Here is a 27747-nt window from a genome sequence, read left to right as displayed (position 1 = left end):
AAGGATGGAGATCGAGCCTGAGCACAACTGCTGTGCAAGTGTCCCCTGGATCTAGAGCTATTTAAGTTCCTCTTATATAAAACTGGGAGCAGGACTACATCCACATGTTGGGGCCACATCGACCCCCACTACACGGAGAGCAGGGGTGCAGGGGCAAGAGCTAGGGAGTAGACCGTGTGACAGAATGTCAAATGGAAGCTGATGGTCAAAACAAAGAATGAGATCAACAAATTTGGGCATTAGAGTCCTGCTATGTGGGGTTATTTTGAAGGCTAACCAATTGCTAGTAAATCCACAGGACTTGATTAGAGGTTTCATTAAATAAAAATACTCCCTGTGTCTTAGTCTCCGCTGCAAAAGGCAAAATGTGTGGAACTCAAACATACTTATGGAATGTGAATACATTATTATTTATAGATGGAAGCTAATGACGGTAATGAAAGCAGAACATTTTAGTTAAATAAGCAAATGATCAAAATTGACATTGCAGTGTAAATAAGGCCCAGATTAATTAAGTTGCTCATTATTTTTCCCTGCAGCAGAGATTGCTTTGTGTTTAGTCTATACGTACACACATACACATTTGTAGGATAGCAGAGATAAAGACAGAAACAGAAAGACGAAGAAGTGCAGAGAGAGATGGACAAGCATACAGATAAGGGTTATATTTTGAGGAATGTCAAAGAATTAATGCTGGCTCATGACAAATTCTGGAAGGGCAATAAAGTCTTGCCTTTCCTCTGCTCCCTCTGTTGCAACACACTGGACTCTCTGGGTTCCTTGGGAACCGTGCAGTATTTCTGTCTCGGGGAATTTTACTAGCTGTTTCCTTAGCCAGGCAAGTCCTTCTCCCAGCCAGTGGCACGGATCACCCCCTCACTTCCTTCAGGTCTCTGCTCAGATACCTCCTGCCTGGAGACGTCTTCCTGTGATATCTCCTGGTGATCTCCTACTCCTGGCGCGCTCCCAGTGCTGCCAGCCTGACTGTATTTTCCTACATAGCACTTACCACCAGTGGCATACCCCTTTCATGTGTATTTGTCTCCTGTCCCCCGCCTCCATCCTTATTCTATCATCACATTCAGCAAATAAAAATACAAAGCACCCAGCTAAGTTTGAATTTTGGATGAACAACAAAAAAACTTTGTAGTACGTGTGTCCTAAATGTTCCTTCAGACATAAGCATATTAAAATCTTACTACTTGTCATTACTTATCCTGAGAGCTTATTCATTGTGTAAGTGTCCCAAGCGTTGTATTGAACATATTTATATTAAAAATGTTTACCTGGAATGCAAATTTTACAGGGCATCATGTATTTTATCTTGTGGCCCCTCCTCCATCCCACCCCCACCCCCGAATTTGAGCTTCTTGAGGGCAGGAACGTGGAACTATTCACTGCTCACTTCCCAGTGCCTTGGCCAGTGCTTGGCACATCAGCAGACACATCAGCAGGCCACCACACATCCATATATATTGGTTGAATGAGTGTATTAATCATTCCATTTTCCTGAAATATCCATCCTGTCTCACAATTCTGATCTTGGTAAAATCACTTAAGGCCCATATTTATGCAGATATAGCACTTATAGCAATAATATGCTTCCTGGCGTCATGGAAGATGTCCCTGTAGCGTATAGTCTGGAATTTGCTGAATACATTTAAGTTTGTAACATTCAACTGAAGTAAGCAAAAAGTTGAAAATATTTTTATGTACCTTGTATGCATTCTTAGAAGCTATAGGAAACTCAACTATTATAAAATAATATATTTTCAGGTGGTACATGCATTTTAAAATTTTCTTTAAAAAATATTTATTTTTGAGAGAGACAGAAAGACAGAGTTGGAGCAGGGGAGGGGCAGAGTGAGAGGTAGACACAGAATCCAAAGCAGGCTCCAGGCTCTGGGATGTCAGCACAGAGCCCCACGCAGGGCTTGAACTCAAGAACCATGCGATCATGACCTGAGCTGAAGTCAAATCCTTAACAGACTGAGCTGCCCAGGCACCCCTGTACATGCATTTTAAACGTAATACATTATACATATATTACAAATAAAATATGTCAGTCTTATGTAAACATTCCTGCTTGTGTGTCCTATTATTTTAAAAAATTTCAAATTTTATTACATTTAAATTATTGTCATTTAAATTATTCCAGATCATTTAATATACTTACTCAGCTGTGGGCAAGGTTTCATCATCCCATTTCATTAGTTTACCTATTTAAACAAATTACCAAAGAAAGTGATGCCACAGTATCCATGATTAGCGTGCTTTATAGGGCCACTGCTTTTTTTTTATCCCCATCTTTAATTGCTGATTAAATCTAGTTTATCTTTATGCCTTGTTCACAGAAGATACTCTTTTTCATGTTTGAAGACAGAATAATAAATGCTATAGATAATAATGAAATATTGAGAACTGTATATATAAAAGTCCATATAGAGAACTGTGAACTGCAAAAAATCATAATAAATTATTTTATTGATTTTTATTATTTTTACTAATTTTTTAAATATTTATTTTTGAGAGAGGGAGAGAGAAAGAGCACGAGGGAGGGAGGGCAGCGAGAGAGGGAGACACAGAATCGGAAGCAGGCTCCAGCCTCTGAGCGGTCAGCACCCAGACTGATGCGGGGCTCAACCCCATGAACTGTGAGATCATGATCTGAGCCAAAGTTAGTTGCTTAACCAGCTGAGCCCCCCAGACATCCCTATTGTCTGATTTTTAAATTAAACCATTATTACTTTTTAAATGAAGGAGGGTAGGAGTCTAATGTTTTAATGAGCCCCTAGCTGATAGTATGTGTTGAACTGTCTCCTCGTTGGGCTCCTAACCCCTGATACCTGTGAATGTGACCTTATTTGGGAATAGGGTCTTCACAGATGTAATGAAGTCAAAGGGAGGCCATTCTGGTGTAGAATGGACTGTAAACCCAATAGGACTGGTATCCTTAATAAAAGAGGAAAGGAGACGCAGACACAGAGGGAAAGAATCCAAAGTGCAGGCAGAGCTGAGACTGGATTTATGTGGCCACAAAGCAAGGAAAGCCTGGGGCTTGGAGAAGCTGGAAGAGGCAAGGTGGGGTCCTTCCCTGGAGGGTTCCCAGGGAGGATGACTCAACTTGACAGGTCGATTTTGGATTTCTAGTATGAGAGAATGAAGTTGTTTTAAGCCATCCTAGTTTGTGATAATTTTTCAAGGTGTCCCAGGAAAGAAATATAGTAGGTATTTAACAAACAGTTATTCTCAGGATCTAATTTTCCAATCTAAAATGTACAATGTCTATAAAAGTCATTACTTCGTTCTCTGTACTCTCACAGCACAAATTTATTGGCTTTTTCCCCTTTTTTCCTTTCTTCTCTTCATTGGTGTTAGACTGAGCGTCTTAAGGGCAAGGTCCATATCATTTATTATTGTAACTTCAGTGCTCATAATGGTGTTTGGCCTAGAAGATAGGAAATTGTGAATTCATTAATAAATTATTGTTAAAATAAACTGGTATCGATTCACAAAGGTTTCTCATGCTTTAGCAGTGATGCACTGAAGAATAGTCTATTGTTTCAAAACACCAACGTGAAGTCGAATATAGACTGAATTCCCTGTATTTTGATGTTGTTTTTCTAGTAAGAGTTCAGATGTAGTTTCTTCAAAAAGGGAGGTTCAGGATTTCAAGCTACTTTGTTCTCTTTTATCTACATGTCCTCACTTTTGAGAGTCAAAGCTTTCTTCTCACTGTCAGACGGTGCTTTGGGGGAAAACTTGGTCTGAGTTAGCTATTCTCACGTACACAGAGCATGAAAAACTTTCTACCACTTGCAATTGTTATTTATGTCAAGTTCTGCCTTATTTAAACATGACCAAGCAGTTTTTAATACAACTTTCTAGTTTAACTTTTTGGAATAAAATCATGCTTGGAAAAAAAAAAAAAGAAAAATGTTCAAAAAGCTCTTACTGATGGAAATAGGAATTTTAAAATAGAAGTGTAATCTCAAGTACAAGTATGGTGCGAGTATAGATTTGCAGAAACAAATGATGCCACCTTCCTAAAAGAGAAAGCACATGCCAATAATCAATTGTACTGCAAACGTGAGGCAGAAAACCCTCATCTGACTTTCATTAGCCTTGGGCACATTGGTTAGCCATCCATTTCTTTCCCATAAATTGTCGATGACAGCAAATTATCTCTCAGGGGTGTCTTTAGAACTTCTTGAGGCCTATAAAGCATTTTGAAGACAAAAAATCCTAAAGCTAGATGAATTGCTATTCTTGCATGGATGTGCACTTAAGGTCCCCCTAAGTCTGCCTTGGTCAGGTGTCTATCACTCATTCTCTGTGTTGGTAGGTCCATTATATAAAGTAGCAGGAATTGGTGATAAACAGTTTTGAAAAGATAGCCTATCGTTATAATGGAAGCATTATTATTTATCTACTAAATCTTAAGTAGCTTTTGAAAAATTTAAGAGGATAAAAACGGAAGGCATTTGGAAAATTCTTACAACCTTGCAAAGCATTATGTTCAAGGTTATATTTCAGCCTCTCTTTGGATTTGTTTTCTTATTATTTATTGAAGCTGTTGGACAATGAGACACTCAAGTTAATCCTATTCAATTTTTTCCATTTTGCATCTCAAAATGGGAGCACATACATTTTTGGAAAGAGGTAGAAGTAAAAATTATCCTTTATCCAAGCACTTTTATCCAACTAAAACATGAAGAATTATACAATACTTAAGTTTGCCAAGAGGATGGAGGTCCAGAAAGGAATTTAAACATCTGACTCGATCTGGAGTTTGTACTTATGTATTCATTGCCAGACATACTCATATATTTTCCTGCTAGTCAAATTGCATATAATTAGTATTTAGTGGCTATCGCTCTTTATCATAGGAATCTTAAATTCCTTTTTATATTTTCATGTTAATTTTTAATTTCTACTAAAATTAATGTTATAATTCCATATACAAAATATTAAAGAGAAAAAAATTCATTCTCAACACTCAAAATTGTGGAAAAATAGGAATGTGTATAAATATATAAAACGAATATGTGGAAAAATGAGGTTTCTTAGTTTTTCAAGAATACATTTTAAATAAGAATATAAGTCAGCAATATGGCTTCAGTTATATACATGATACATTTTATGAAGCCTAATAAAAGAAACAGTGCTTGAAAGATGCTCTTAATTACTTTGCCTACTTACGGACCTAAGATGGTTTTTTTTTTAGATGCTGTGGTTTAAACTGCTGTGAAGTCCTTATTTGGTATCTTACCTGTGTTCTTGGTTTCATGTTTCCCATTGCCATTTATAGGTGAGCCTTTGCCACCCTTGTTCTCTTCTGAGAAACACATTCATCAACTATAACAATTTACCCATAAAACTATAATCAGCTGTCTTTGATTTATTGAACTCTGCCTTTGGCTTTATAATCCTCTTTGTCCTAAATATATAGAAAGGTATCATGATAACTTATATTCATACCTTCTCTCTGACATGGATAGGTACAGGTAGGCTATACTGATCTCAGGTGTTATTGCTATGTTTGATAAGCTGAAGTTTTTTTTTTAATTTTCTAGTCCTCAAAGAAACATTAAAAAAATGATTAGGAATTTAAAAATATAGGGGTACCTGGGTGGCTCAGTCGGTTGAGCTTCCGACTTCGGCTCAGGTCAGAGCCTGGAGCCTGTTTTGGATTTTGTGTCTCCCTCTCTCTCTGACCCTCCCCTGCTCATGCTGCCTCTCTCTCTCAGAAAAAAAAAAAAAAAAAATATATATATATATATATATAGTCACATCCCTCCCCACTTCTCCTTCATAGCTCATGAAAAAGATGGTTGGGGTAAATTAGTCCTTCGTGTAACTTAAGAGCCTTTATATTAAAAATGATAATATTTAGGAAAAGAATACACACAAAAAAAGTCACTACAACTGAGAAAGTTTAGGAAAATTTGAATAGAGGATTTCTATTGTTAAATCTCAATAAAGTTGAGAATTAGTCTCTAACAGATGACGTATGATGTCTTCAAAGATTTCTTTTTTTCTATTTGCAATCAGTAATGTTATCTTGTGTAAATATTAGGATGTGAGATAATTATCTATATTTTCCAATGTTTTGTATATTATCTCTTTCATATAGCTTTTCTGATGGAAATCATTTTAGAACCCTACCTCGCTGACAAAACAAAGTGTATTTAGCATTTCTGCTTGATTTCTTGTGAATGTGGCATTAAAATGTCAGTTGAAAAAAGCTATTTGTCAAATAAAGGCATACTATACTAGCATATGAAAGGGACAAAGATATTATCACAGCAGGCTTCATGGAATTCATTAAAATGTATGTAAACCAGGAGCAAATAATATATAAAAGAGAACTTAGCAATCAGGTTAAAAATAAGTATCATATTAAATGCATAAAGCAGCCATAATTATCTTCTCTAAGAAACATTTAACCAAATAACTGCTCTTGTTTCAGATGCTTATGTTGGCTTCTAATGGTTAGTTGGTCATAGAGAATTTCCCATAATGCACAGTGATACAGACCAAATGAGTTCTTGACTGGATATTTATGTACATCTGTTGATGTTGTACCATTTAGGTCATATATATCATTAATGCTTATGGAAATAAATACAAGCTGGAATCTGAAGAATTAATTAAAAATACTCAAGAATCTTCGAGGAATAGTCTGTGGCCATGCAGGACACAGTTTCATAAGCATGAGGCCTGTGCAGGCATCTTTCCAAAAGGAAAAAAAAACAAAACTTTGAGGATTTCTCCAGTAGAGCTGGGGACAGTGGCGGTTTGAGGAATCATGACTTAACAACTAAAGTTGTATTCTCTTAAACTGTCTTCCACTAAAAACAATTTTTTTAATGTTTATTTTTGAGAGAGAGAGAGCATGCACTCAAGCAGTAGGGGGAGGGGCAGAGAAGAGGGAGACACAGAATGTGAAGCTGTCGTCACAGAGCACAACACAGGGCTTGAACTCATGAACCGTTGATCATGACCCGAGCCAAAGTTGGACACTTAACCGACCGAGCCACCCAGGATCCCCCAAAAGGTCTTCCATTTTTTAATGATCGAACAACTGCCAAGTAGCTGTTTGAATTCATAAATGGTAAAATGCATACATTTTCACATTATTACTGAAATGAAAGAAGAAAATTTTAATAAATAGTGTCTTGGTATTCATGAACCCTCACAACTACATGCTAACGGGACCCCCAATAAGACAAACCCTGAAATAATAAAAATAGGTTGAAGTTTTGAATGAAATAGGTCTGAATTCAACTCCGATTCTGTCCTAACTAATGCTGCAAAAATCACTCAGTCTCGCTAAATCTTTGCTCCCCAATCTGTAGAAATGATACATTCCTCACATAATTATTACTAGACTAAATAAGGTAAAGTGGGAAAAATCATTGGTATAGTGGCTGACAACATATGCACTTTCTTCATCTTATATGGTATCAATGTACTGATTACTGAAAATATTTGGGACAGAGTAGGAGGAAAATCAGTTGTCTAAACATGATAAACACATTCACCCAAAGGGCCCTTTTTTTCCTCTGAGGCATTTATTTGTTGAGCAGTGTCTACAAGGTTTTAAAAAAAGAATAACATTATAAGCAGCAAATAATTCCAGAGCACAACTAGCTCTCAAGCTCTGGAAGAATTTATCTACTCCACATATGTGAACAGTTTATCCCTAGAGTATTTTTTTTTTTCAACCTCTATCACCAAAGGATTAAGCCCAATTATAATTAATTCTTTAATAATGAAATTGATACCCTTTTCAAGCTTTTAGACCAGATACTAGATTAGAGTACACTATAAAATATGCTTCTGAGTAATTATGACCTAATTAATTATTTTAGACAGCTTTTGAAAGTTTGATTTACTAATTGGACTCTCCGAAATTGAAAGCAGGAAATAGAGCTGTCCAGCCCACCAGAGGCTTCATTCCATTTGGCACGAAACCAGAGTGAAAGTTGACTTAATTTGTGCCGTTTTGCATGGTTGGGTTTGACAAGTGTGTTTGGGTTTCATAAAATAATCAAAGGTCATTTCTGGCCTGGCTTTTTGTGACTACAACTCAAATGAATAAGAATGAAATCTAAAGAATGGCAGGAGCTCTATGCATGAGCTATACTTCCTGCCTTTCACTTTTAGGTGTGATGCATGGGGATGCACCTGTGTAAATAAAAGAATAAAGGGGATACTGCCATATGATTATACTCAACCCTGAAATGTGGAGGCACATGACATACTCTACATCAGCTCCTGCTTGGCGGGTGCAGTTCTGAACAAATATGTTCTCTGAGTCTCCATTTGTGGCCCAGGGCAGTTTGATCCTAGCCTAGGGTGGGTGCACACTAAGATAAAGAATTGGGGAAGCCTAAGTGAGTGTTTCAAGTCCGGAACCTGATGCCAATGACCTGATTTCCTCCCTCTGCCTTTGTACACTACTAGCATGAAGTACAGTTGGTATTGAGGTTTTACCTGGAACTCCCCAGGAATGTACAAGGTCTCCTTCCAAACTAAATGCTAGAGAGAATCATCTGTGGCCTTCTCGTGTTCATATGTTGTTATGTCCTTGCTTCAAAGTTCATAGAAAACTGTTTGGCAAGCTATGGTTTTTATATGATCTTAGCTTTGTAAGAAAATTTTCTCTTTGGTACTCCAAGTAAAACAGCTTAAAGGTTAATTGATGCTGGAAAAAAATGACCTAGAACCTACTTTTAAAAATAGCTTTATATCAGTATAATTTCCTAATATTTTTAATATCTAAATGGCATTCAAGTACATATCTCTGAATTCTAATCCCACAGTTTCAGGACTCTATTTTTCTGCTTAATATAGGAAGCAGTATTTAAAGTCAACGTTAAGAATTGAATACACACAAGGATAGTATATTTGTATAGGGGACCTCTGAAAGAAAGGATAGCCATGAGCTATAGGATTTTAATGACATAAAACTACTTTTAACCAACGTCTGTAATCTATAACATTATACTCTTGACACCTCAAAGAATATTTTTATTTTTTATTTTTTCTATTAAAACTTTTTTAATGTTTATTTATTTTTGAGAGGCAGAGACAGATAGAGCACGAGCAGCGGAAGGGCAGAGAGAGAGAGGGAGACAGAGTTTAAAGCAAGCTCCAGGCTCTGAGCTGTCAGCACAGAGCCGGACAGAGCTCAAACTCATGAATTCCAAGATCATGGCCTGGGTTGAAGTCAGATGCTTAACCAACTGACCCACTCAGGCGTTCCTCAAAGAATATTTTAAAATCTATTCTTTAATGAAATGTTTGTTTTTATAAACTGGGGTGAATCTTACAACTAAAGTGGCTTTTCACAGCAGAAAGTTTTCTCTCGTGTATGGATATATGATTGAAAAGCATATTCTATTGACTGCATTGAGGAAACCTATAAATGAACTTATGCAATGTGTACTTCCATGTTTGAAAGCTTTAAGGTTTTCTTCAAATTTCAAAGACATATTGATGTGGACTCAGTAGCCCTCTTTACTGATAGAACAGTAGAAGATGACCAAGTTGGAAAATTCAGTTTGCTTATTTGGAGTCTAAGCCAGTGGATTTGTAAGGTAAACCAACCAAACCACGATGAGCTGGAAATCCTCAGTTATAACAAAGAGGTAAACATATGCCTCACTCTTCTCCATTACTGTTTTTGAGTGTCTTTTATGTACCAGACATGGTTGTATTGGCTAAGGGTTATTAATTCAATTGTATGAAGTCCGACTGGACTAAGTATAATGCACAGTACTTAATGCAAGGAAATGCAATATTGCTCATGGCCCCTGGGCAATCTGTTCTCTCTATATAATGGCCTAGATATCACCAAGTTTGGTTTGAGAACCAAAAGATGTGACACTTACTGTTCATCTGAAGCACATAGATTATAAAGTCAAGATTTTCTGGAACGATTCTGTATGCTGGTATATAAAAGTACAGTGTTTAAAAAAGAAATGAGCTTTACAAGTCTGGTTACGTGTCATTAGAGGAGGCAGTTATGATCCTCCTCTGGGGTGCTGGGGAGCAAGGGAAACTATCATGAGATATACTACTATCCTTTGGGGATAGCACACTTCTCATAAAATTCTGTGTGCTTAGCTAATTAAATTTGGAGCCTGACTTTGCTGTGTCTGTGTGTGTTTGTGAGCATATGTACAAGTGCTTTTGTGTGAGGGGTATGTGTGCGGTAAAGCCTGCACACATGTACATCTTTGTGTGTGTAATAGTGTGGTCAGTATGTTGGGTGTGGGTCATATGTGCATGCATCTGGGTGTCTATGTGTGTGGTCTTCTCCTTCTAATCCATAATGTCATTTGTGTTTGTTAAATATCTACTTTTCTATCTTGTGAATAATTACTTTGTTCTTTTATAATATCTGCAACCTATTATCTAGAGTGCTAACTTTTCCTCTCCCATTTTCCAATCTTTTTCAATTTTCTGCTCATTAGCAATTAAACTGTAAGGTAATGAAAAAAAGGAAAATTCAAACCAATTCAGAGAGCATCTTCTATGCATGTAAATACACAGATTAATAAATATTCCATTCTTGTTGTAAAACTGTCCTACAGACTTTAACAGATAGTGGGGCATGTGTCAGTCAGATCTGATTCAGATATTGGGAAGTGATCTTGATGAATTTTAAGATATTATAGTAAATATTCAAAAATCATTCTTGATTCTTTTTCTCAAGATTTATTTTTCTGTTTATCATCTTGCCTTCAGTGACTGCTAATTATTGTTCCTGGGATATGTTTTTGAGTAGCAGCAAGATAGGAAGAAAGATAAAATATCAGCCTTATTTAATATATTGTCTGCCCACAGGTATGGCGATTGGCATCAAGTCTCTGTCATTAGGCAAAGCAAAAATCCTCCCCTAATCCCACTCTACCCCTGAATTTCTAATTAGAATGTATGAAAAGCAGTAGAGCAACAGCATGTAACCCCTCAAAGTTCTAGAAGCAATAGAAAAATCAGGGATTTTTTTAGGCTTGGTGAGGGCAGGGCTGGGGGATGGATAAAAAGGAAGAAACTAGAACTTTAGAATACATTAGCAGGGGAATGTATAGTAAGTGGTATTTATGTTGGGAATCATTAGTTCCTAATAGGAGCACTGATGTAAATTAGCATTATCAGTCTCACAGAGACCAAAAAGAAAACATGTGCGCGCGCGTGCGCGCGCACACACACACACACACACACAGTAGATTTTGCATATTTAAAAATATTTCAATGCAATAATATGCAGATTGGGAGATAAATTCTGTTGCCTTCTGACTTCATTTGCTACATGATAAAGACATATTGAAAAGTCTGTTTCTAAAATTTGTTAGCTAAGGAGTGAACAAAGATCTTGTCTTTTTCATATATGAAAATGGAAATATTTTGGTAATAAGAAAAATAAACTTCCAAATTAGTGGAGAAAAAAATCATCTGAGATTTAACTTCTAGTCTTATATAAAACTCATTTCCCTCATTTCCACTGTGAGTACTGAAGCACTCTGAAATATTTATTTTTTCAAATAAATTTCCTCGCTGCAAGAAAATGTTTTTATGAAATACTATGTGAGAGATTAAATCACTACATTTTTACCTATATCTTTCTCCTGCTTTCCTTCCTTCCTTTCCTAAGTCCCTTGTTTCTCTATTCCCTACCTTCTTCATTCCTTTTTTCTTTGTTCTTTGCTTCAAACATTCTTTGAGTCTAGCCCTCAGTACTGGCCTAGGGTCAGGTACTGTTGAGTGACTGAGAATCATGTACTGTGTGCTAGGCGTTGTGCTCAAAGTGCTGGACTGCTTTCTGGGCTGGTGGGGTTGAGGAGTGGACTAGGTTCTCATATTGATGGCTAATTTTGCTCATAACCAGCAGATCAGTTGGATGCTGCAGTGCAGTCATATATGACCTGGGAATATAAAAGAGAGGAAGAAACTAATTAAGCTTAGGAAGAGTTAAGGTCAGAAAAACTAGGGCCAAACTCTTGAGCTAAAGTTTTGGTGTTTGAAAGAACATTGCACTTTCTGGAATGGTGAGTAGGATGGTTTTGTGTTTCCATGGGGCTGGAGGGTAGTATATATGTTGCTTAATCTGTTGTAGTTTTTCCTCTGTTTAACCTTCCAACCTTTTCATTTATTGTTCCCACTGTCCAGTTGTTACTTCCCATCCCATATTGCTTCAGAGACTCTGACGTCATTGGGTTTTGGAACTACTACTGATTAGACAGAAATATACTAACTATCCATTTTCATGGTACCTAATGTTTGTGTAATACTGTAAGATATTCTCTCTGTGTATGTCTCTTTATACTCTCCTCTCCTGCTCCCTGTTTATTCATGTATATTGAATTACTAGGGTGTTTTGGTTTATATGGAGATAGGGAAACAGACTGTACAGTCATTAAGGCCAAAGACACCATGAGTTGGCATAGGAAATAATAGTGCACAGGAAATAGCTATGTATATATTTCCTACATAGTTTTCTGGGGCATAGAAGTTTGGCTTCAAAAACATTACTATGGTATCTGCTTCAGGCAAGTATTGTCTGGGTAAGCATAATCTCAAAATTTCATTAAGGGCATCAACAAGCAAGTTCTCTAGCCACCTTTCCCCTGATCAAATACAAACATTGACCAGTAGTGGTAGAAATGAATCCATCTTTTCAAATGAGGATAACTTAATAAAGGGACCTATTTTAGCACACAAAAATCCATAATTCATTTCTGAATCTAGAGTCTGTAGATGATCTCCCAAAAGGTGAGATGGAATGGAAAGTATCCATACCAGGTTTGTGAGGTTGAAAAGGTGTTCTATGTGAAACTGCTATACAAATTGTAAATTGCTCTACAAATCCAAACAATAGTGCTCTCATTTTAGTTAACTAAAAGTCAAGCATGATCAGAAAGATGGAATTATTACTGTCTTGGGCAAGTGATCTTAGTTTCTGCATCTGTAAAATGAAGTAATGATATCTACCTTGCAGAGTTGGCAAAATTATAGATGACATGTAAAACCTGCACAGAGCTTGAAGAAAGTAGGGATTTAATAAACTATAGTTATTTCATTACTATAACATACTATTTCTAACCATCTATAATTTTAGAAAAATAAAAAATATCTTTTATTTTTAAATTTTATTTATTCTTATCTTTTAGAGATAGAGCACCAGTGGGGAGAGGGGTGAAGGGGGAGAGAGAATCCCAAGTAGTCTCCATGCTCAGCATGAAGCCGCATGTAGCACTCAATCCCACAATCCTGAGATCATGATCTGAGCCAAAATCAAGAGTTGGATGCTAAACTAACTGAACCACCCAAGTGCTCTAAAAGATATCTTTTAAAATTTACAATAAAACAAGTACTTGCAATTCTAGCTGTTTTGAATTCCAGGTGTTCAAAAAATAAGAAAACACCTATGATTTTATATTTGAAGTTTCAGTGAGCATGGAAGGTTTCTGAGAATGAAGTTTAAACCTTTAAAGAATAAGAGGTGCACTGGAATATCTGGAAAAATGAAACAAAGAGGAGAAGAAAAAAGAATAACAGAGAAAACACAACTCTTTTATGGTAGCAGCCCTGGACAAGTGGGTGATTTTCAGAATGATAATAAGCACTCACCACCCCATGCTCAGGGCTGCTCCAACTTCATGCGCAGTGGGGAACCTTCTTTGTCCTTCAATATAAAATTGTACATGCAAGTTATTTGTAACAGAACATTGAAAAGTCAATGAAGGCAAACCTGGTAGGCAGCTACTGTCAGAAAACATCTGAATCAATAGGACACTATCAGAATAGTCTTTCCCAAGCAAAACACAAAGCTGTATTAACCGAAACCATGACAGCACTGTGAAATTTCCTCACTACAGTAATTTGAAGCAACATAGATCTGGGGAAGCACGTTTTAGTGTCTCACCCAAGAGGTCAGAAAATAACAACAAAATGTTATGGATCATACTCTTGAGGATCACCTAAGAGACGTGATGATTCTGGATAAAAGGCAAGGTCGTACACTTAATTCTTTACTTGTTTCTGTAACATTAAAAAAAACTGAACACAGACTAAAAAAAAGATTGTTTCTTAAACTTATCTTTTTTATTACTACTATTATTCCATTACTAAAGCTTCTATAGAATAAGCGATTAAGCAGCAAAAAAATAGCAAGAAAAGAATTAAAAATATTTCATAAGGCAGATGAGAAGTTAAATGGTTGTGTTAGAAAGATTGAAGGCTATAAATTTGCATTCCAATTTTGAATCAATAATCCCCTCCCTATTATTCATTTATTTTTAGAGAAAAGTCCGTTTAAAGATTCTCCTAGTTTTGTAAATCTTCTAAGAGCTGTTGGTGTATAAAAACATCAGATAATCAAATGAGGACAGACTAATTCTAGTCTGAGCAGTTAAAATATGGCATATTTATGACTCAGACACCCTAAATTACCTTAAACTCATTTATATCTTTTGCTGATTGCCTATACTGAGCTAGTTTTCTGTGATTAATTTTAGAGTTTATGATATCAAAAAAGAGATGTTCTAGAAGCCACAAACTTATTACATTTCTGTATTTGCACCTTTAGTTAGAGAATTCACAAAAAATTCCACCTAAGACAACTGTATCATACAATAAATTATAGATAAATGGGTAAACAGAATGTAGTATATATCACAAAGGAATTATTGAGCCTTAAAAGAATGGAAATTTGGATACATTCTACCAAATGGGTAAACCTTACAGACATTATGCTAAATGAAATAAGTCAGACACAGAAGGCTAAATACTCCATGATCCCACTTATATGAGGTATCTAGGATAGTTGAATTCATAGAGACAGAAAGTAAGATAGTGATTTCCAGGGGCTGTGTAGAGAGGGAATAGGGAGTTATTATTTAGTGGATATGGAATTTTAGTTTGGAAAAATGTAGCAGTTCTGGAGCTAGATGTTGGTAATGACTGCACAATAGTGTTAATGTACTTAATGCCCCTGAACTGTACACTTATAAATGGTTAAAACAATAAATTCTATGCCTATTTTATCACAATTAAAAAATAAAAAATAAATAATAGATTTGTATAAAGCTAAAGATACAGCACTTGAAAATAAAAGCTTATTGTAATGGGGTTTTTCAGGATGTAGATAAATCTGGCCTTATGTGAGGAAAAGTAAGAGAAAAGAGAACTTTCAATAAAGCCAGTGCTATGATAGACATGGGTTAAAAGGTCATCACTTTGGTTCAACTAGCATTGAGAACCTACGCTGTTCCAGTGTCTGGGATAAAAAGATAATTCGTCGACCATACAGAGGGAGTTCTCCTTCTCATGCAAAGAGAAACTCTTTAAACAACATTTTTGTCGAAGTCTAAGCAATTCATGTGTCTAAGAGTAAAGGTTCCAGCATTATGTAGACCCAAGTCTACATGCAGCTCAAAAATTATAAGCTATGTTTCCTTGAGGAAGTTAGTTTGCCTCTCAGAATCTCCCCAGTTGATGAAACATGAATGTAAACTTCACAGAGAAAGTACCTAAAAAGCACTCAGGAGGAAGTAAGGGTTCAGGTAACAGTGGCCACTGCTGTGTGGTAATCCAAGGACAGCGATATGGGCTGGTTGGGGCTGCCTAACAATACCCTGGGAAAAGAACCTGGGGTATTTAAAACAAATTTAAAAATTACAACGTAGGTGAATAATATTTAATTGTGTACTTTACATTATGTTACATGAGAAATAGAGCACAGATAATTTCTAGCTTACTGTGCCTCATTGATGGAGCTTTAATCACAAGCCTCAAAACCTTCCTGGGAAGACTTGAAGGTATTAAAATAAAGGAATTCTGGACTCCTATGTAGAGGCCTGGAAGGAAATGTTAAGAGCAGTGCAGGACTCCTGTGTCCGGAGCCTACGGTGACTGTCCCCAGCTGTCTCTACCCATATGACCTAAATTCACTTCAGGATCTCGCACTGCCTAAGATCCCTTGTCACTTGCTTATTTGGTTTAACAGTTGTGTGTGTAGGTCGTGGAGGAAGCAGGGAGAATGCAGGGCTGGTGGGAATACTTTGACTCACTTCCTTTCTTCTTATAGGTTTCCTCCTACAGTCACACTGACACATTTTGATCAAGAGAAAAATGGGGCCGGGATATTTGAAACCAACACCACTTTAAAGAAAAGGCAGCTGCTCCTATGGGGAGCAGCATCACACCAGGAAACAGAAAGAGATAAGTCAGTGCGGAAAGCCAGTTTAACTCCTTGTCCACATTTTGGGTGGGATCAATTGAGGAACAGCAAAAGTGGAGAAACATTTTGCCCCCGTCTTCCTCACAATCATCTAGTTCCCATCCCCAAGCCTGCAAATACTGTGGTTCAATGCAGACTGAGGGTTTTCATGGGTTTGTGCAACCACTTTGGGTAAATATCCCTCCAATAAATTAAAAGGAAAACATCTTAAAAATGCATTTTTGTTACATAACTCTTTCATAGGTTGGGGACCACCTGTATTTTTTCCATTATTTCCACTGACTCAAGGACAAATTTTGCTCTGCCTTTGTAACCCATCCTGATAACTGTCCAAATCTTATCTTAATTGGGAATAATGGATATATTAATAATTACACAATTAGGCAAACTTGTTTTTTTCTGGAATTATGTTAAAAGACCTGATTCGGATAAATGGAAAAGCTTGGGCTCTATAATACAACAGCATTGTAAGTATTATCACATAGATGATGCTCTAAGACATAAATCGAGGGCATTACAAAAATCTCTAGAATTAGAAAAAAAAGTATTTTAAAGTCCTAAGGAGAAGGAAAAGCCAAGGCTAAATCTTTCATACTTCAAACATTGCATTCCTAATAAAAAAGAAATAACTTCCCAGGAGATGTTACGGCATATTGTGTCTATGTGAGACACAAACATAAAATGGATAAACAGGAAACCCTGAGCAACTTGCAAAACTGCTGCTGAGAATTATTTCTTACAAGACACTTCAAACTATTGCAAATCCAGATAATATCACTTTGGGGGTCATTGAGGTAGCAAACAAATGCGTTTTGAGTATTTGTTTTGAGTCATTATTTCCTCACTCTGAAACATTTCATACCAATTCATAAACATAGACTTTGCCAGGATTCTTTTGGAAGTGGAAAATAAAAACAATAGTAGGGTTAAGCAATTTATATTAACCATAATAACATGAAGGATAAATTGCTCGAATGTACAAGGAAACATATGTTGAACCAGATTTTTCATATTTTAGGAAGGGAAATTGTCTGCTCTTTATGTAAGGATTACATTTTGAAGAGGAGAAAAATGATATTTACTACGAGCTGCATTTTGCTTATATAGAAATGATTATTACTAAGATTGGGGTATACCTACCTTTAGAGGCAGAGCAAGATTTGACATTAAAAGAGGGAGTGGTATTAGTACTTATGCTCAATGTCAGTATTATAGAGACATTTTTATGATATTTGCAAAAGAATGACTCAAATGATGAAGCCAACTAAAATGGTAGATATAAAATTAACAGAAAATAATAGATGTACTGAACTGAAGAGAAAATTTATAAAATATTCTTTATCATAAGGAACCACCAGAATGAGACATTTTGTTTCTGAGATTTCCTTGGTGAAAAAATAATTTTGTGATTTTAATTTTCGATATCACATGCACATTTTTATGTCATTTTTTGAAAGGAGGATGTATCATTTTGCCATCCAATGGCATAAAATTATCTTTAACTTTAAAATGGTTTATGTAATAACATATGTTGGATGTATTTTATTTCTGGAAACCTGTTCAGACTGCAGTTTGGTTAGGTTTATTTTCTGTGGAGAAAATAACCCCATTTGTAACTCCAAAGGAAGTAATTTCATGATGGGGTAAAAAGCTTTTTTGGTAACCATCACATCATAATGTGTACCGATTCAGCTTACTTATAGGGCCATGAAGACTGTCAAAATGTTTCAGGTCTTACTTTTTGACCTTCCTGGAGGGGAGTCATTCTCCTGACCTTGTCTAATTTCAGTATTTGCTTTAAGGAGTAAGAAGTCTTCAAGGAGAGGACTCATGGCAGACCCTTACCAGAGCATGTCTACATCCTACTATATTAAAACCAAATTTCATCCTGTATTCAAACCATCCTCTACATCTTTCTTCCTTCACATTTTATTTCCTCTATTATTGGCAGACTTATATATTTTTAATAATTTTATTTTTTTAAGTTTATTTTTAGAGAGAGAGGGACAGTATAATTGTGGGAGGGGTAGAGACAGAGAGGGAGAGAGAATCTCAAGCAGGCTCTGCTCTGGCAGCAGATGCAGGGCTGGAAATCACAAAACCATAGGATCATGACCTGAATCAAAACCAAGAGTTGGATGCTTAACTGACTGAGACACCCAGGCCCCCTATTTTTTATAATTTTAAAAGAATGCCCCCTTAATATTGCAAAATAGATATTTTTAATAGCAAATATAACAATGAATTACTATTTGTTTATACCATTGTACTAAATTCTGTAATAGACACATACTATGTATGGAATTCTCAAATAAACCTATACAATATAATTTATTATCTTTATTTTTATAGGCCAGGAAATTGGGTAAGAGGTTAAATTGTCTTCTTGAGGTCAGATATCCATTATGTAGCAGAAAGAGAACTTGAACATAGCTCTTTCATCCTCTACCAACATTCTTAATTACAGAAATAAATAATGCAATCTAAAATAATGACCTGGTGCCGACAAATAAGTGTATAAATCAGAATGTGAGAACAGATCAAAATTAGCATAAACTGTTCACATAGCTGAATCACTCATTTTAGCCTTTGATCAACTTTAGACTTTACATATTGTTAATTTTAAAGCATTTCTACTGTATCTCTATTGTTATATTTCAGTCATGAAAGATGATAAGGTTTTCAGAACAAAATAAGGACAAATATCAATGCAAGTATTCAAATTAAAGATTGTTTCTAGAAATAATGGACAGAATTCTACCAATAATTAAAATAGCTAGCTCTATACAGTACCTACTGTCAACAAAATACTGTTATATAAACAAAGCACTGCATGTCTTTAACTCATTTAACTATCTCAATCAGTCAATGAAGGAATTAAAACATCTAGAGGTCTACTAAATAGCCCTATGTCCCAGAGCTAATAAGTAGTGAAGCTGGAATTCAAACACAGAGGGTAAGCTACCATTCTTTAGTATCCTAGTAATGTTTTAGCTTTATCATGAGTAATAATGACTGCAGAAAACCCATCTCACCCAATGTCCCAGAGAGAGTGACAAAACTGTCAGTTATTTATTAAATAAAGGCATACTGATTCTAATCATGGTTAGATGAATATCTTATAAAGATTGTCTATTACTGTAAGTCAAAGTACTGTTATTCTCTCTACATAGTAAACATTCCAGTATTTGTAATTATACTAATTATAAGCTACTTGATGACAGAAGCTCTGCTTTGTTTTCTCCTATAACTCTAACACTTGGGAAAATGTATGCAGTAGGTACTCAATGGCAACTATTAAATAAATGTAAAGGGGAAATAAAAGAATGAATTTCCATAATACCAAAGATTTTAAAGGAAATAAGTCCAGATAATGTAGTAAGCATAAAATGCCGAGGTATTTTATGGAAGCACAAATTGGAAGCAACTGTTTTGTGGTAATATTCTTTACAAACAAAATAAATATACTTCTATCCCTTTAGGTGACTTTATACTTATGGCTATTATCCATTTCAGTGTTACTTCTACATTTTCTATCTAAAGGTGGTTGTCTTTAATAATTAAATTCTCCTACCAAGGTTTAATTTTAGCATCTGAAGAATAAATACACATGATTCAAGTTAATGTTTACTGATGAGTGATAAGGAAAAGTGATATCGTATGTGCGCCCAGTATTTTACACAGACCAGTGACATTTTAAAAAGATCTATTCTTTCATCTCTTCTCACTATGCCATCATTCACACAGAAAAATGTAATATGCTTTGCCTTCACCAGTTGTGATGTTTAGTTAAAAGTGATAACCGGGAAAGGGGGAGTAAGATAGACTTGAGTTCAAATGCGAACTCTGCTGCTTACTAATTAGACTAACATTATAAAGAGTTTATTTTTCATTTTCATGAATCTACAAAACTGTGTTCTTTTGATAACCTAATGAAATGTCATCATCATCTGATTAGATTATAAATTCAAGGAAAAGCGAAATTTTTTTTCTGGAGGACCATTATTATCTAGAGCAGACAGTAATCAACAACTTAGGTTTCATCATCAACACACTGTTTATAAAATGATATATTGAATTCCCAAAGCAGTAAAGGAAAATTTTCATACAAAAGGAAGTTTTTTTTATAGTAATCTAAGGTTTTCCATAATAACACAAGTAAAATTTATAATTAAACATCACTAAACTCATATATCTAATGTGATATCTGACAATCTTGGGAAGTAGATTGGGCATTTTTCCCCCATCATCCAGAATAGAAAACAGTGAATCACAGAGGTAACTGCTTAACTATTGCTGATGGTAGATTGTATGTGTGTGTATTATTGTTATGTATTATTATTATCTGGTAGTTGGTTTTTAGCTGCATGATCTCCCTCTGTGCTCCAGGACCCCTTACTAAGGGCGGCGGGGGGGGGGGGGGGGGGTTGGGAGGTTATGGGTGAAGCCAAGACTCAAACTCCCATTCTTTAACTCTCTGTGTATAATTCCCTCTGCTATAAACATTCTAATGAGCTGTATCAACATACAGTTTTAGTCAGATAGAGACAATACAGAATTGGATTAGCATTTTAGTTGAAAAAAAATTTAATGTTTGAGAACAGGTTTCTTGAACCAATATGAGACCCTCAGTTTTTAAAGTCTTTCAGCTAATATATCAGGTGGTTAATGAAGCCAGAAGTTTTCTTGATTCAGTCACTAGACATGAGAGCTTAGATAAATGAATTGACTTATCCAGGACTCTATAAATGAGGATATTAGAGGAGGTAATGCCTATAAAATGAATATACTAGACTAGAGAGAGAAATTCTTCTTCATGCTGTTATTACACACAAACACATACACACATAGCCCTATACTCTTGATTATAAGGACTTGTTATTTCAAATACAGAATGGTTTGACTAACTGAAAGTTTTGAGGGGCATTTGCAAATAATATTTAGTTACTAGTGAATCACAAAACACTTTCCTAGTTAAAATCTATTTTCTCTTAGGACCTTTCTTCGGAAAACTTCTTGTTCTATTTGGTGTGCCAGCAAAGAGAGATTGTTAATAATGATCATGCTTTGAGTGAGTACATCAACTCCCAGGAGTATTTAAAGAGGTTTAGTATATCTAAGATAATGTAAATAGTTTCCAAGAAGCATGTCTGAGCATCTGAGTGCTTTTTTAAAGCACATCCTATTTGTTATTATTATTATCACTATCCAGTGTATTCTGTGTACAGAGAACCAATCCTTAGAGTTTTTCAAAGTACCACTGAATGTTCATTCAGTAATCAGTGAAAAATTATTACTTTAAAATACAATTTCTGATGGTCTTTTCCTTATTTTTCTTATCTTTAAGCAGATTTATTTTCTGTGAAATATAAGTGTAATGTCCCCTAAAGATCTTTGGTAATATTCTAATCAATTACCAAATTGTTTTTAAGCTATGAGCTTTGAGGCAAAACTATACATTTGTACGGCTTTCCTATACTAAAAATAAGGCTTGATTTAAATACAAATTGTAAAAACTTATTTGTTATTCATGAGGTTGCAACACAAACACATATGCTATAGATTAAAGATGGGAAAAATAATCACTGCATTATCCAATGTCTTCACTTTCTATCATCCTTTATTTTACGTACTGACACCCCTAATTCATGAACTCTTTGAAATAAGACCTATATTAAGACACTTCTATTGTTTTGACAATATCATTTTAATTCAGAGTATTTCTCTTCAAGACTATTTTATAAAATCATTAAGGCATAAACTATACTTTTGAATTTTGGGCTTGAGTTAGTCATTTTTCCTTACAGTTATTTATGAGTCATTTAGTATGTTGTTGTTAAATAAAAGACAATAAAAACTAAAAGGAAAAACTCCCACAAAGCACAAAACACATCAAGAAATTGCACGTTCTCTTTCTCAGAAACCTGGATATTATTTTCTCTAGGATTACTCCAAATGAGCAGAAGACCTAAATATTTGAATCAGTTCTTTCCAAAGGATGCCATACCAAATCTGATTTTAATATAATTATGAAAAGTGCATCCACATCAAACAACTTAGATAAGTCACACCTAAATAATAGACAAAATCACTTAAAGATAGAACAGAAAAACAGACATTGATGGCTCTTCACAGTGAAATTATAACATGACCAAGAAATTGTGAGAGGGGGTATGGTAAATATTACGTAGTTTCTGTATGAAGAGTATAAAACTAGTATGTATGATTCTGTCATTTAAAAATCCAACCTAGAAGTTAACTGTACTCCTTTCAAAACAACCATGGCATTAAAAGGGATATATAACATGGTTCACCGTGGACTTTGCTTTTCCACCTTTATTATTTTTGATATTCACATATTTAATATTTGTAATTGTTTGCATCTAGGAAATCATTAAACTGTTACCAATTCTACCATAAAGAATGGAATAAAAATTTAATTTTGTTTCACAAAAAGCGTATTTAGGAACATATTTAGGAGAACAATTATTACTCTCAATTAATAGCTATGGAAAGAAATATAAGTCACAGTTAAGTTGTGAGAATATTAAAAAGAAATATACTAGTGAGATTAACTTATAGATTTAAAGACTACAGATGGTTGCCCTTTTTTTGATAATTCTAATTTAAAGACTACAACAAAACAAACATCTTGATTCTTTTTAAAATTTTATTCACAATGAATATATTTTCTAGCACATGCAGAGAATGTGAGGCATGTTGATTGAATTTTACTTAATTTTTTTCTTTAGAATCTAAAATGATAAAATGCTGTAATACTAGTCAAAATTAAATAGGATGGGATCAACATAAACATGTTCTTCCATATAAATGTATCATAAGGATTACCTTGGCCTCTTATTTAAGAGGATTACAGGATGAGTGATTTTCAGTTTACTCCAGTAAATTGGGATTGAGTTTCAGAAGGTTCCCCTTGCTTACTATATAAATCTCTTATCTTACCAAATAGAAGGTGAATACTTCTATAAAAGAAATTTGTAGGGTCCTCTCATTTTATAGAAGCTCTAGTAACATTGTATCACGAAAATACTTATGGTTTTGTTAGGAGTTCTGGGGTATTTTGTTCTTTCTTTCAGATTCTTTTTTTCTAAAATGGAAAACAACATGCCAGGTGGTTAGTTGACTACATAGTCAAGAGTCATTTCTGATTGTCATAAATATAACTGATTAATTTTATTATTTAATATTTCTACTTTAAAATCTTGAGATATGTATCTTCAAATACAATATAATGTCATGTATATGTATATTTAGCAAATATAGTATAAGATGGATAATTGTTAGAAATTTTAAAGTTGGTTTGAAGCGCTAGAGATCAAGATTCTCTGAATAGTTGGTAGGCTGTTTTTTGTGACAAGTTAATTATGCTTCTTGCAGTATAGATTTTCTACTTTAAAAGTGAAGTAATACTAATCTAGATAGACATTGTTAGAAAATACTACATTATTTAAAAAGAATCATACAATTATTAATCAATTAAATACATGGTGCTCCTATATTTAACATTAATATGATTACAGTTGACTCTTGAACAATGTGGGGTTTAGGGGCACTGACACTCCTTGTAATCAGAAATCCTTAAGTAACATTTGACTCTCCCCAAATTTGACTACTGACAGCCTACTGTTGACCAGAAGCCTTCCCAATAACATAAACAGTAAATTAATGTATATTTTGTATATTATGTGTATTATATGCTGCATTCTTATAATACAGTAAGCTAGAGAAAAGAAATGTTAAGAAAAATCATAAAGAGGAGAAAATACATCAACAGTATAGTAGTGTATATATCCAAAACAATCCACAGATTTAAGTGGTCCCATATAGTTCAAACTGTATTGTTCAAAAAGATTTGATAAATACATATATATATTCCCCATCAGCGGTAAAGAGAAAAATAATCTCACACCACAGTGTGTTTTTTTTTTAAAGTACACTTTCTAGTTTAGAGAGTAAGAAAATGAAATCCTTCCCAAGAGTCAATATCAAGAACTGCTTTAATGTAATAAAGATGTCAAGAATTTCTGATTTGATTTGACTTTAGCAACTCACAAATGAAAGATTTCACAGTGCTAGAGACAAGTACCTTTTTATAGAAGTTCTGATCAGTTTTAGTCTTCAAAACATTTAAGTAGAATGAAAACCAAGAAAGAATGAAATATTTAAAAATAGGTTCATAATAGGCATGTTACTCTGTTTTTAAGAGTTCTTACAGTGTCTATTTTCAACAGAACTACAGAAATAATATAATGCCAGCAGCTCTGGCAATCGGCTTATATAGGTACTCAGCGTATAAGATCTGAAGTGACAGCTACATTTCCAAAGCTACATTTACTGCATCTGTTCAATGGTTAAGCCTCCAAGGTCTGTTTTCATTTTATTCCTGCTTGAAACTCAACTGTTTTCTAGTAACAGCCATTAGAAAGAGCATTGTAAAAATGCACTTAGATTGGCCTGGCTAACTCTTAAAATACGACTTTGAGCCACAATCAATTTTAGATAAGATTTCTATATATAGTTTTGGTTACTGACACTTTTTCTTATTAAAACAAAAACTATAACCAAAATCTGTGGGTGTACATATTAAGGAACCAGAATAACATAGAGTGCTCTTTACAAGAATTACAGGTGGCGGGGGAGGAGGGGCGGCATGGTGTGGACCTGCTGGGGTCAATGAAGGCTTTCTACTAAAAATCTAAGAGAATATTTGACATTATATTTATTACACGTTAAGACTTACCAAGGGGCCGGCTTCCCAAAGGGATGCAGTTAAAGGATTAAAGTGTTTTTGTGACTTATGAGCCATCTACAGGGATTTGATTTCATTTTGGTTTTACATGCATATCTATCACAAGGATGAATGGGCAAGCCTGTTCTACTGTAGGGGACAAACTATTTTACCTTTAATCTGTGCACTGAATATGGATGTGCATAATATTCCTCTCGTAGCTGATTTTCATCTCTTGCGTGTATAAACATCTCTCTTTATTTTAGAGGAAAAAAGTGAAAATAGCACAGGATGATTTTGCACTTTCTGCCAACTATCTGGCTTTTCAGTAATGTCATTGGTATCAGTAGGGCTGACTCAGGCCTCCTGGTATTGAGACTTAGTACTTTTATGTGTTTATATGATACTTAAAAAAATGTGAATCTTTTTAGGGAGATTTATGTATTTTTCACAAAACAGTCTGAGCATTCACAGTCAACAAATCTGATGACTCTTGCATGTTTTTTAATCCAGTTTCAGAAGCAGACCTGACTTGGAGAAAAAATTATCTGAAACTTAGGGATTGCTTTTGCTTGATAATAGCTAAAAATTAAACTACTGAAGCTTGTGGGGCTAACCATGATTCTATTTACAGAATTAAGCAAAACAATGTCTGCCTTAGGCAAGAATATTATAAATCCTTGACTTGTTTTAGGGAGGAGGGAACTATTAGTATTCATTTTAATACTGAATACTTAAAAATGCACACCTGAGTTTTTTAAAAAGGACTCGGTTTCAGTAATGACAAAAGACTAATGTTAATATCCAAACTTTGTTTAAAATATCTCAAATATTTCATTTTGATGAAAATATTTAATGGAGCTTTTACTCACATATCACTAAACTAAATATTTATTTAGGGTTGGATTTAAAGCAAGCACTCAAGGGGCATCTAGGTGGCTCAGTTGGTTAAGAATTCAACTTCAGGTCATGATCTCATGGTCCGTGGGTTTGAGTCCCGCTTTGGGCTCTATGCTGACAGATCAGAGCCTGGAGCCTGTTTCAGATTCTGTGTCACACTCTCTCTTTGCCCCTACCCTGCTCACACTCTGTCTCTCTCTCAAAAATAAATAAACATTAAAAAACATTTTAAGTGTACACGATAAATCTTTGCACCATGGCCATTTGTAAACATTCCTTTCATCCCAGGTAGACTGAGATGGCATCAAAATCCCTCTCCCGTGTTGTAAATCTCAAAACTGCAAATTATAGATAAACTAAGAGTTCTTTTCCTTGGACTCCTTCCTATTGAAATGTCAAAACTTGTGGTTAGAACATAGTTACAAAGTTGATGTATCATTTAATCCTAAGGGATTTTGTTACACATATTTTGGTTTCACCTCTCATTCTTGGAATAGCAGTCAGCAAGCAGAGATTACTTTAAAAGGAAACACGATCCAGGTCATTAGTGACTGAGTGTAAGATTTTAAACACAAAAATACAGCATTGCATGACACAAATGTATCACATGATTCTAGGTTAGATCCTGGACCAACATAGGACAAAAATAATTAGCTATTAAGAACACTGCTGTGACAGTAGATGAAACTTGAATATGGACTATGAATTAGACAATGTTATTACATCATTGGTATACTGCCTGTGTTTGATAACTGTTCCATGTAAGAAAATGTCCTCTTCAGAATTATACTGAAATATACACTAAAATAGTTGGGATAAGGCATACCATGTCTTCAACTTATTCTAAATGGTTAGGAAAATCATGTGAACAGTGTACATATACACAAATCATAGAATAGAATAGAATATAGAGAAAGTGATATTGAACAAAATGTAAACAGTTGATTAATGTAGGTAAAGGGCATGTGAGAACTTCTGATACTATCCTTAGAACTTTTTATGAGACTTTTTATGAAAGAGCAAAACAATCATCACCAAAAATGAGATTCTAAAACTAATTTTAAAAATAAAAATAAAGTGTCATTTTTTCAGTATCCTTACAAAAATTTCACTGAACTCTGGCTATGTTATTTTGTTAAGCAGGCACAAGATTGTTTCATTCTATACATAACAATAAAAGAAAATGACATTTATCTGGAAAATGGAGAGTATTAGGCAATAAAAGAAAAGTAATCCATCACTTACTAGAGTAGACAAAAAAATGTTTTCTTTAAAAAAATGCAATCACTATCAGTACCTTTGTTGCTGCTGGAATAGTAGGAAGGCAGTAACACAGAATATGGACTTCCCTCGAAAGAAAGGGAGAAGAACAAAATATTTTGCCTTGTATTGAGGACAAAGGAATGTTTCTATTTTTCCTGTTTTTGTGTCTAACCATTGACAGCCATTGAAGAGGCTTAATTTTACAAACCTGTCCTTGTTATGATAGAAGCAAATGTTTACCAACAAAGATTGGAAAAGGGGGAGAGGGAAGAAGGCTCTACTCATTTCTCTGTTGTGACACTTTATTACATAAGTCAGAACGTACTAAAGCATTTGTTGGCAGTCAGTTACAATAATGACATATTGGGTTCAACCATGTTTAACATTTCCATTTTAGTCAGAATAATTATTTTAGAATGGGGGGCTGATAATGAGGCAGAAAGGCACTAAGTCAGGAGAGCCAGTTTGTATCTTGAAAAGGAGGATGGGAATTAATTAAATGAGAAGCTTGGGGGAAGTTAATTGGGAATGAGTGAAGATAAGGACACTATCAAAGCATGAAGACATAAAACTATTACAA

The 27747-nt window shown here is 34.8% G+C and overlaps 1 protein-coding gene across 1 annotated transcript in view; it reads right to left on the bottom strand.

Moving 5' to 3' along the window:
* SYT1 (synaptotagmin 1) overlaps positions 1–27747 on the bottom strand; it is a 554785-nt gene that overhangs the window by 339804 nt on the left and 187234 nt on the right. Inside the window, exon 3 of the mRNA XM_039235556.1 lies at positions 23311–23363. The gene's annotated coding sequence lies outside the window, so the exon portion shown is untranslated. The remainder of the gene's footprint in view (positions 1–23310; positions 23364–27747) is intronic.

The sequence above is a fragment of the Hyaena hyaena genome, unplaced genomic scaffold (genome assembly GCF_003009895.1).
Source record: "Hyaena hyaena isolate Hyena2069 unplaced genomic scaffold, ASM300989v1 scaffold_99, whole genome shotgun sequence".
Classification (NCBI taxonomy): domain Eukaryota; kingdom Metazoa; phylum Chordata; class Mammalia; order Carnivora; family Hyaenidae; genus Hyaena; species Hyaena hyaena.
Note: the sequence above shows the minus strand (reverse complement) of the source record. Positions and strands in the feature narration are given on the sequence as shown.